Below are 12,654 nucleotides of genomic sequence, written 5' to 3' on the forward strand. Positions count from 1 at the left end.
GTAGAGAATCGAAGATATCGATAAGTCATTTATTCATGTAGAGATCTAGAGATATCAACAAGCCAAATCTTCATGTAGAGAACTAGAGATATAGACAAGTCAAAAGCCTATGTTGATAACTAGAGATATCGATAAGTCATTCTACATGTACAGAACTGGAGACCTCGACAAGTCAGTAACATATATAGAGAACTCAAAATATCGATAAGTCATCATACTTATCGATATGTGACATCTTTACTGGATAAAAAGAGATCTCGACAAACTATCTCATAATTCAGAATGCAGATAAATTGAAGATTTAAGATTATCAGTCAACAAACAATTCTATCACTGAATTGGAAAGACTACAAATGCAGCTTGAAGAATACAAGATTAAGGGCTAAGATTCACTGGATAAAGGATGGTCACAAACCTAATAGATTTTGCAAAAATTTGCTAACACTGGAAATGAAAATAGACAAAGTAGCTTTAGAAACTGTGTTAGTACATTTTGGTGCAAGTTTTGTAAACCCATGTTGTTGGTCTATAAAGCATGCACATGTCCTTTGTTTAAAAGTAACAAACAGATCTCGGAAAAATATTGTATTCTCTCTCAAGAATTGTAGCCGAGTTCTTATCTTTAAGAACACAGATTCGAAGAATTTTTTTTTATTAATACAATCAAGTGAGTTTTTGATAATTTTTTATGTGTTTGCAGTTAAACATTTTATCACTACAAGTTAATTTCTACTTTATTCAAATATAAGACAAACACTTTTACAAGTAATTAAAATCCAATGAGACACATTCACCCCCCATGTGTTGTATTTCACTACACTTAATATGTTACAAGTGGTATCAGAGCAAAATCTGAAAATAAATAGATAGAGATCTTTGAAGTATGAGTGCACAAAAATTCAGCAATATCAAGATTCCTGTCTTTGACAAGATAAACTACACCATATGGTAAAAAAGATGATGTTGTTCATAAGGATGGTCAATCCAATGTACATTGAAATTCTTAGATATGGACCCTTTATTCCTATGGAAAGGGTTCCTGAATCAAGATATGTAGATATAGTCATCCCTGCACACTTTGCACCTAAAGATCCATCTACCTACGCTGAACCAGAGAAAGAGAAGGTTGCACTTGACAGTGGCTTACAACTCATTTTAATTGAGTCTCTTGATAATGTAATGTACAAAAACATTATTAATTATGGGTCAGCTAAATAGATATGGGAGAAGACAGAGATCTTGTGTGAAGGAACATAAGAGGTGAGATTTAATCAAAGAAGGATCTTGGTTTCACAGTATGAGGGTTTTATGGCTAACCCAAAGGAAGACATAACTGAGGTTTTTGAAAGATTCAACTAACTGATAAATGATTTGCAGCTTTATGACAAGTATTATAAAGTTAAATAAGTTATGTTAGATATATTTGAGATGTCATGTCTAATCTGTTGTGTTTAGTTTCAGAACTTAATATTAGGACTTACTGGAATCAGAACTTACTGAAGTCAGAACTTATATAAGAACTTAAGGCCATCAGGATTTATATCAGGACTTAAGTGCGGATACTTCAGATAAGGAAATCAGCTGATTTACAGGTAAGGATCGTGACTAAAACAATAGAAGATATGCATGAAGAGTTAGAAGACTAGAAGACTTGTAGAAGATAATATCTGATTGATATATTTTAGGAGATAGAATTATATTCCATATCAATTAGAAGATATCTTGTAACTGTGTACTATATAAACACAGCTAAGGTTTACACTATATCTGTTATCATTCACGAAAAAGATTATACATTGTAACCTAGCAGCTCTTAGTGATATTGTTCATCACTGGGAGAGAACAATTGTTCTATTGTAACAGAGTTTATTGAATATACTAGATTATTGTTACATACTTGTGTTCGAAATCGATTTGATTGTATAAACACTATATTCAACCCCCTTCTATAGTGTTGTGTGACCTAACAAGTGGTATCAGAGCCTCTCTGTTAATTTACAAACAATAAGATCCAGTTTACAATCATGTCTGAAGAAACACAAACCCCACCTAAGCCCACCAAAACTCAAGGTACTCAAAACAATCAAACTCACAGTCGATATGAGAGTATTAAGGTTCCTCTACTGAGAGCATCTGAGTATCCTATATGGAAGGTAAAGATGGCTATATTTCTGGAATCCACAGATCCAGAATACCTTGATAGAATCAATGATGGACCATATAAGCCTACCAAGATTTCTGTTGCAGTTGCTGATCAACCAGCAAAGATGATACCAAAGGAGAAAAGTGAATACACAACTGAAGATATCTCATCTATTGCCAAGGATGCAAGGGTAAGGCATCTGCTGCATAGTGTAATTGACAATGTCATGTCAAACAGGGTAATTCGATGCAAGACTGTAAAGGAGATATGAGATGCTTTAGAGACAAGATGTCAGGGAACTGATGCAATCAAGAAGAACAGGAAGACAATACTCACACAAGAGTATGAGCACTTTGACTCAAAAGCTGATGAGTCATTAACTGATTTATATCTCAGGTTTTCTAAATTTTTGAATGATCTGTCACTGGTGGACAAGGAATATGATCTTGAAGATTCAAATCTAAAGTTCCTTTTAGCTCTTCCTGAAAATTGGGATTTGAAGTCTACTACCATAATAGACAACTATGACATTGTTGAAACTACTCTTGATGAAATTTATGGTATGCTCAAGACTCATGAACTTGAGATGGATCAAAGGAGAAAAAGGCATGGAAGAAAGTCAAAGACAGTTGCTTTTAAAGCTGAGGAGGAATCTCCTAAAGTGGTTGTCTCAAAGAGAGGCAAAGGAAAGGCTCTCATCATACAGTCTGATTCAGAGTCATCAAATTCTGATGATGATGATTCAGAATCTGAAAATTTATCTGAAGTTGATGTTGATGCAGAGATGATGCAACTGTGTGCTCTTATGGTGAAGGGTATTACAAAGATTGCCTACAAGAAATTCAGATAGGGCAAGAGGTTTTCCAGGAAAGGTGGAAGTTCTGAAAAGATAGGGTTCAGAAAGTCTGAAGGCAAAGGAGGAAAGTCTGACATAGGAGACAACTCAAATGTCAAATGCTACAATTGTGGTGAAAGAGGCCACATCTCTCCTGACTGCAAGAAAGGAAAAGGTGATAAAGGACAGACACTTATCACAAAGAAGAAAAACTGGGCAAACACTTCAGATTCTGAAGATGAGGTGAACTATGCCTTGATGGCAAATGCTGATAGCAGTACTGATGCTGCTGAATTAAACGTACCTCAATCAACTCTTGCTTTTCATACTGATGATATTTCTGAGCTAAGATTATATCTAAAAACCATGTTCATTAGTTTTAGAGATCAGACTTTAACAAATAAAAGATTACCATCTGAAAGTCTTGCTCTTAGAAACAGAAATGACTATTTAGAAAAAGAGTTAGTTATGTTCCATCAAACTCAGAAAGAAAGAGATGAGGCTTTGTATGTTAGAGATGAAGTGCTAAAATTGAATAAATCTCTTAAATCTGAACAGGAAAAGGAAAAGGAGATAATCAAAACTTGGACTAACTCTGGAAGAACAACTCAGAAAATCTTAGAAAATGGAAATTGGAAAGAAGGACTGGGTTATCTAGATGATAAAGAAGAAAAAGAAATTGTGTCATCTAAACCAAACTTTACCAAGAAAGCTGAAAAGCCTAAAATTAATCCTGTCAAGTTTGTGTTAAATTCTGATAAGTCAAAATCTGAAAAGGTGATAGACTCTAAAACAGAAGTCAAAGAGAAGTCAACTTCTGACAAATTAAAACAATATAAACTAGCTGAAGTAAACATAGGTTTAATGACGAAGAAGCAGCTTAAGCATAAGCTGAAAGAGATTTGAAATGTGAACAAGGTAACGGAAGCTAGGAAAAATAGGAATGGAAAGGAAGGTGTAAATAAAAGCATTAATTATATGCATGTTCCTAATGCTCCTAGAAAGAAATGCTATAACTGTTGAAACTCTAACCATCTTGCTTCTTTTTGCAGGAAAAAAAAGATATAAACTCTTTACCTACTAGATCAGGAGCTAAGAGTCAGTCTATTTGGTTTAAACCATAAAATCCTTGTTTTTATTGTGGTAGTTTATGGCATTCTATTTATACTTGTAAGGAATATCATAGTTTGTACTATGATTATTATCAAATAAAACCTTCTTTGAAGAAAGTTAGTGTAATTCCTTCTAGTGTAAATTCTGATGCAAAGTATGATATAAAGTATGATAAGAAGCATGTTAGCATAAACTCTGAAATTAAATCCGCTGCAAATGCTAAAAAACTTAAAAAGATCAAAGGATCCAAGAAAGTCTGGGTCCTTAAAACTAACCAATAGTGGTCTTAGTGATTGCAGGGCAACATGAAGAACATCCTAGTTCTGGACAGTGTATGTTCAGGATATATGACTGGAAATAAAGCCCTGCTATCAGAATTTGTGGAGAAAGTTGGCCCAAGAGTTTCTTATGGAGATGGCAACATGGGAAAGACTCTGGGATATGGCAATATTAAACTTGGGAATGTCATGATTAAATCAGTAGCTCTTGTCTTAGGACATAAACACAATCTGCTAAGTGTGAGTCAAATTTGTGACAGAGGTTATCATGTGGATTTCTTTGAAGAACAATGTGAAGTTGTAAGTAATTCTATAGGCAAAGTGGTTCTGAAAGGTTACAGAAATGGTAACATATATGAAGCCAGACTTTTAATAAACTCTGATGGTTCTGCAATCTGTCTGTAGAGTATAGCATCCATTGAAGAAAGCTGGAATTGGCATAAAAGACTCTCTCATTTAAATTTCAATAACATAAATGAACTAGTAAAGAAAGATCTTGTGAGAGGACTACCAAAATCAGTATTTGCTCCTGATGGCCTTTGTGATTCATGTCAAAAGGAAAAATAAAGAAAATCTTCATTCAAAAGCAAAACTGATTCTTCAATTCTTGAGCCTTATCACTTACTCCATGTTGATCTATTTGGTCCAGTCAATGTCATGTCCATTGCAAAGAAGAAATATGCTATGGTTATAGTGGATGAGTATACAAGATAATACTTGGGTGTATTTCTTGCACAAGAAGAATGAAACTGCATCTATTCTAATTGATCATGTCAGACAGCTGGATAAATTGGTCAAATACTCTATTAAAATCATAAGAAGTGATAATGGTACTGACTTCAAGAATTCAATTATGGAAGAGTTCTGCAAAGAGCATGGAATAAAGCAGGAATTTTCTGCACCTGGAACTCCACATCAAAATGGAGTTATAGAAAGAAAGAACAGGACTCTCATTGAAGCTGCATGAACTATGCTTGATGAAGCAAAGCTACCAACCTACTTTTGGGCTGAAGCTGTGCAGACTGCTTGTTTTACACAGAATGCTACACTCATAAACAAGCATGGAAAAACACCATATGAGATGGTGAAGAAAAAGAAGCCAAATCTGAAATACTTTCATGTATTTAGATGCAAGTGTTTTGTTCTTAAGAATCATCCTAAACAGCTGTCAAAGTTTGATCTAAAAGCTGATGAAGGAGTTTTTGTTGGATATCCACTTTCCACAAAAACCTTCAGAGTCTACAATTTAAGAACAAGGGTTGTCATAGAATCTATCCATTTCTCTTTTGATGATAAAAGGATTACTGGACTTGAAGATTTCAATGATCATGATCAGCTGAGATTTGAAAATGAAGATTTAAATTCTGATTCCGTAAATTCTGATGATATAAATCCTGATCTTGTAAGTTCTGACGGGTTAACTCTGATGTCAATGAAACTGTGGTAATTACTCCAAAGAGAAATGCACCTGTTCATGGGGAGAAAGTTAATGATCCTACTACATCTCAAGACTCTCAAGAAGCATCGGAACCTGTCACTGGCTCTTCAAGTTCCTATTCATCAAGTTCTGATAAGCCAAATTCTGATAATTCTGGAAACTCTGATTCTTCAATTCATGAAGGATCCAACTCAAATTCTGAAATTTCAGAGAACATAACTTCAGGGGGTCAGAAAATGTTGATGGAGACAGCATGGATCATGGGGGAGAATCCAGTTCTAGAGATCAACTTCCATCTGCAAGGAAGTGGACTAAATCACACACACCTGACTTAATAATTGGAGATCCTGAAGCAGGTGTCAGAACTAGAACATCAACATCAATGAATGTCTCTATCATTCCTTTCTATCTCAGACTGAACCAAAGAAAGTGGAAGAAGCTCTTCAAGATGCTGATTGGGTGCAAGCAATGCAGGAAGAGTTAAATGAATTTGAAAGAAATAAAGTCTGGACCCTAGTGCCAAGACCAAAGAACAGAGCCATTGTTGGCACAAAATGGGTGTTCAGAAACAAAACTGACAGTGATGGCATAATTACAAGAAACAAAGCAAGGCTGGTTGCTAAAGGTTACTCTCAATAGAAGGGTATTGATTATGATGAAACATTTGCTCCAGTTGCTAGATTGGAAGCCATAAGAATCTTTTTGGCTTATGCTGCTCACAAGAAGTTTAAAGTCTTTTAAATGGATGTGAAAAGTGCTTTTCTCAATGGAGAATTGGAAGAAGAGGTATATGTTGAACAACCTCCAGGCTTTGTAGATCCAAAATTTCCAAATCATGTCTATAGGCTTGACAAAGCAATTTATGGCCTTAAGGAAGCTCTAAGAGCATGGTATGAGACTTTAGCTCAATTACTTTTGGAAAGTGGATTTACCAGAGGCACAATTGACAAAACTCTGTTCTACCTCAACCCTGGAAATGACTTACTTTTGGTACAGATATATGTTGATGATATAATCTTTGATCCTGTAAATGCCAAACTCTGTGAAAGGTTTACAAAGTTAATGCAGTCAAGATATCAAATGAGTATGATGGGAGAACTTAGTTATTTTTTGGGACTTCAAGTCAAGCAAAATGAAGAAGGTACTTTCATAAATCAATCCAAGTACACCAGAAATTTACTCAAGAAATTTGGAATGCAAGACTGTTCAACTGCATCTACTCCCATGGTCACTGCAACCAAGTTAGATAAAGATACTGGAGTATCAGTAGATATTACTAACTACAGAGGTATGATTGGCTCTTTACTCTATTTAACTGCAAGTAGACATGATATCATGTATGCTACCTGTCTTTGTGCAAGATTTCAGGCTGATCCAAAAGAACCTCATTTAATAGCTGTGAAAAGAATTTTCAAGTACCTCAAGGGTACATCTGATCTAGGATTGTGGTATCCTAGAGAATCAGATTTTAAGCTAATAGGTTACTCAGATGTAGATTTTGCAGGATGTAAAATAGACAGGAAAAGCACTAGTGGAAGCTGCCAATTTCTTGGAGGCAGATTAGTTTCTTGGTTTAGCAAGAAACATAAGTCAATTTCCACATCAACTACAGAAGCAGAATATATTGTTGCAGGAAGCTGTTGTGCAAAGATTCTTTGGATGAAGAATCAGTTACTGGACTATGGGTTAGAATATTCAAAAATACCCATTTACTGTGATAATCAAAGTGCTATTTCTATGACAGGTAATCTAGTTCAACACTCAATGACAAAGCACATTAGCATTATGTACCATTTCATAAGGAAATATGTGATGGAAGGTACAATGGAATTGCATTTTGTCCCAACAGATCAACAACTAGCAGATATCTTCACAAAACCACTATGTGAAGCTACTTTTACAAGACTGTTAAATGAACTTGGAATGGTTTCAGGTTCTTTCTCAAAATCTATTTAGTTTTTGTTCACATGCATCAGACTTTATGATCAGTGCTTACAAATTATCTTCTCTTCATGTAATCTGTGTTAAATTGTAATATATTAAATGATGATTGTTATTTGATGTGATTCTATATACTCTGATATTGTTTTGAATGTTCTATGACTATTCAATCCAATGAGGATAATTTATTAGATGTTGCCTTAGTAGTCTTTAACAAACTACACATCCCATGTTTGAATTAGTTGTTTATGTGGAAATCCATAACATAAGAAAACTTTGATTTTGATCTTAGTCAAATTTACTTTGTGTATCTTATTACTAAGTCACAAACTAGATTTTTGCTTCTTATCTGTCAAATTCTGATTTCAGTAAATCTTAAGGATGAACTACATGCTTAATAAGCCTCACTTATCTGAAGAAAACAAAAGAAAAGAAAAGAAAAATTGAAGTCATGTACTCCTTTGAGATCTAGAGTAAATATATGAAAGGGAAGACCCAAGTGCATTGCTGGTATTAAGTTATATGCATTAGAAAAGCAAATAAATTTTTCTTGGTTACTTTTCACATTCCCTGATTACTGGAGAAATACTCTGATAATAGCATAAATTCCGATATCAATTGTGACTCATTTACACTGAGAAGCCACTGTAAAAAGAATGTCAAAAGATGCATAAAATGAGTACAAACAGTTGAGGTGGACTCTTGCATAAATTTATTCTATAGTAGACTTCAAAATTAAAGACAAATTTTAAGCACTTTTCTTAGTTATGCCTTATTTCTAAGATATACTGAAGTTTATCAGACTTTAATCATTTTATGATGATTTGCAAATGCACACACTCTCACTCCATATGAATGATGAAAATTACTGTGGTGATTAAGTTGTTTTTGACAAAAAGTTAAATATTATTTGCATAACTTCTGAGGACAAGTTCTGATTAAAGTTCTAATGATTAAACTCTGAAGAAACCAGTCAGTATTTGTGTGAAGAATCACATATACAGTCATTCACTTTTTGAGTATAAAAGCCATGTTCTGATGCCCGTTAAATTATGATAATAGTCAAGTTCTGATGCAAATTCTGATGGAAACTCTGATGCTTACGTGACATTATTTATTACTTGGCTTATTTTTAGTATTTACAGTAACGGTTATATTTTGTCAAAAAATAAATATGTGAGATAAAAACAGTGATAATCATTTGGTTTATGGGTTCCGTGTTTGTTTTGGTAACAGCATGTGTGCAATAATTACTGCACGTTTACCGTGCCCACTCATTACTTTTTGACTGTTTCCATGCTGCCAGGTGTAAAAATACTGTTCTGCTTCACAAAATTGACCGTTGTCACATGGAGTGTATAAATAAGAGAGTTAAAAGATTTTACAATTTTTTACCTAGTATCTTTTATTTTTTAAACTCTCTTATTCTCTCTCTCACTCTCTAATATTCTATGAAGCTTTTTCTTACAGGCATTTTAACAAACACCTTGTGAACACACATTTTCTCACTTATTTCTTTACAGAAATGGCACCTAAAGATCTAATCTATGATTGAGCCAAGTTTGTTCCTAATAACTACATGGCTATTCTTTCTAAGGATGAGGCTCCTTCAGAACTTCATTTCGTCCAAGACTTTTTTGCTCGAAGTGAATCAGGCTATGCACTGACCGAACCCCAGGTTCTCTCAGGGAAGCAGATTTTGGAGTTTTGGAAGACAGGTGTTTATGATGATGGTGGAAAAGCCGGGTCCCCAAGTATTATCTTTACAACAGGGGAGGATGAGCATGTGGTGACCTTGTCAACTGTTCGACAAGCACTACATTTACCAGAAGATTGCACTTTCAATTCAACAGTTGAGGAGCCAGCTCTTCAACAAATGATGGCAAGTCTGGGCTATGAAAAGTCTTTGGCAAAGCTGGGACAATTGAAGAGGCCCTACATCAGGAGGGAGTGGAGCTTTTTCTTTGACTGTATTACAAAAGCTTTCCCAACAAGTGCTCAAACTTTGATGCTATACCCATAATGAGTCAGCAAATCGGGTATGCTCTTTTGAATCAAACACATTTTGATTATGCGAGTGCTGTTTTGGGGTTTATTAGTGATAGGATGAAAGAAGATAGCAATATAGTCTATTTTGCTAGATTTTGTCAACTTTTTTATACTTTCTGTTGTCCTGATACACCACAAAACTATAGTGAGACAATTGAACCCTTTAAGCTACATAAAAGGGCTTTAACTGACTTATTATCTACTGATAATAAGAAGAATACACTAAGACCCCTCCAAATTCCTCAATCAGTTAGATAATTCTTAGTAAATGCTGATCCTCACACATACAGTTCCATATATCTTGATATAGCACCAGTACAATCTCAACCTCCATCAGCACCTTCAATAAATGCTCAACCAGCTCAAGCCTCACAACCACAGCCAACCATCAGAACTTATTTCCAACCTACACAATCTTCTCAACCTCAACAATGCTGATAAGATGGACCTGATGATCAAGCTAGACAAGAACAGGTTTATCAGACCTATTCATGAGAAAGTAGAGGCTATTGAGAAGGTTCAAGAAAAGCAACAGGCCCAACTGACTGAGGTCCTGCAAAATTAAACCTCTCAACAAGCCCAACTGAATGAAATCCAATCTTCAGTAGAACTTCTTCTATCTTTACTCCTACCAGATGATGCCAAAAAGGGGGGGAAGGTAATGAAGTCCAAATGCTCAACTAGTCAAGTACTGAAGAAGAAGAATGACAAAGAAGATGACCAGGGAAACCCTAGCAAGGGAAAAGGTCAAGGTCAAAGCAGCAAAGTTTCTTCAAGGAAACTAATTTCTGACTCTAGCAAATCTTCTACACAGAAGAAGATAAGTTCTGAAGCTGTAGATGCTCAAGCTCTGATAGCAAGTTCTGATAATCATAATCTGATATCAAGTTATGATGTTCTGATTCAAGCTAAAAGTCAAGACTCTCAGAAGTTCTTGCAAACTCTGAAGCTCAAGGGAAGGGAGACTACAGTCTATTATAAAGATCACAATATTCAGACACTTGAAGAAGAAATTGCTAGAAGATTATTTCTCAAGAATAATCATGGAATGGATTTAGAGACTTTAAAGGAGGAAGAAGCTAGATTTGCAGCTGAGGAGATAAATCTCAAGTCTAAAGCTTCTAATGCTAAGAAACCTCCAAGGCCTAAGGTAAAAGGCATCGTGATCAAGGAAAGCTCTGAGGCTTCAAATCCCAAGACAAGATCACAAGTTGATCCCAAGGATAAAGGGAAAGGAAATATTGATGAACCAACAAAGCCACAGGAGATGAAGATTCCTCAAATCCTGATGAAACCTGTATGCAAACTGGTTCAAGTATTTGATGATGCTGCTGCAGTAGATGAAACTGTTGAAACTCTGAAAAGAAGGAAGATAACTGAAGAATCCAAGACAACCTCTGACACAGCTCAAGTTGTTTATAATGAAGAACAGCAAGCTACAGAAGAAACAACAAATTCTGATCAAGTCATCAAGACATCAACCTTTGACAAAGCTCAAGTTGATTTGAACAAATTGACAGTTACTGATAAGAGAAAACTCCTAAAGAAGAATGTTAATCCATCAGATCCTAAGAAAAGCCAGCTGCTATCTAATTGCATGACTGTTGGATTGAAAGGCAGAGAAGCAAGAGACAGAGCTAGATTAGGTTCTGAAGAAGCCAAGATCAAGACAAGAGTTAAAGTACTTACAAGAGATCCATTCTTATTGACTGAAAAACCTCTTGAAGACATTACACAAAAACACCTTGATAAGGTTATATCTATTCAAGTGGTACTGGATGCTCATGATAAAAGTAATGTCAAAGAAAAAATGATTCTTTTTCTTGAAGATGGAAGAACATACAGAATGTCAGAATCAGATGTGCTGAACAAATCTCTGAAAGAACTTCAATTCTTTCATTATCTTTTAGAGATAAAGTCTGAGATTACTAGGAGATGGTCAAATTTCATCATGAAGACCATAAGGGATAAAGCAAGAATTTTTGGATTAAGGGTTACAGAATTTATTCCAAATAAAGTTGAAGATGATGGAAGTGAAATTTCAATGAAAAAGGATTCTGCTAATCTTGAAGTCATTCTGAAAGAGAAATGTATGTGCTACAATGAAGACTCATCCCATCCAAGAGTAATCAGACTTGGTGATGGTTTAGAAAGAAATCATATCTCAGCACTTAGGACTGTAATCTACCAGATTGGAAGTCAAGATGAAGAGTTGAAGCAAGTCAAAGCTACACTAGCTCAAGTCCCGAGGAATGCACAAGAGAAGCTGATATCAAACTTTGTCAAGAATCACTTTGGATTCAGATTGACTCAGTAAAATTGGTAAAAGCTACAAGGACTGTAAGTTGTAGTTAGTTGTCTAAATAAACTGTTATTGCATTTGTACTTAAATTTTTTTGTCATCATCAAATCTATTAACTTGTATATTTTTCATAATTTACAAGTTGGGGAGATTGTTAGATATATTTGAGATGTCATGTCTAATCTGTTGTGTTTAGTTTCAGAACTTAATATCAGGACTTACTGGAAATCAGAACTTACTGAAGTCAGAACTTATATCAGAACTTAAGGCCATCAGGATTTATATCAGGACTTAAGGGCGAATACTTCAGATAAGGAAAGCAACTGATTTACAGGAAATGATCGTGACAAAAAAATAGATGATATGCATGAAGAGTTAGAAGACTAGAAGACTTGTAGAAGATAATATCCGATTGATATATTTTAGGAGATAGAATTATATTCCACATCAATTAGAAGATATCTTATAACGGTGTACTATATAAACAAAGCTTAGAGCTTACACTATATGTGTTATCATTCACGAAAAAGATTATACATTGTAACCTAGCAGCTC

This window comes from Apium graveolens, chromosome 10 (assembly GCF_009905375.1).
Source record: "Apium graveolens cultivar Ventura chromosome 10, ASM990537v1, whole genome shotgun sequence".
NCBI classification, from domain to species: domain Eukaryota; kingdom Viridiplantae; phylum Streptophyta; class Magnoliopsida; order Apiales; family Apiaceae; genus Apium; species Apium graveolens.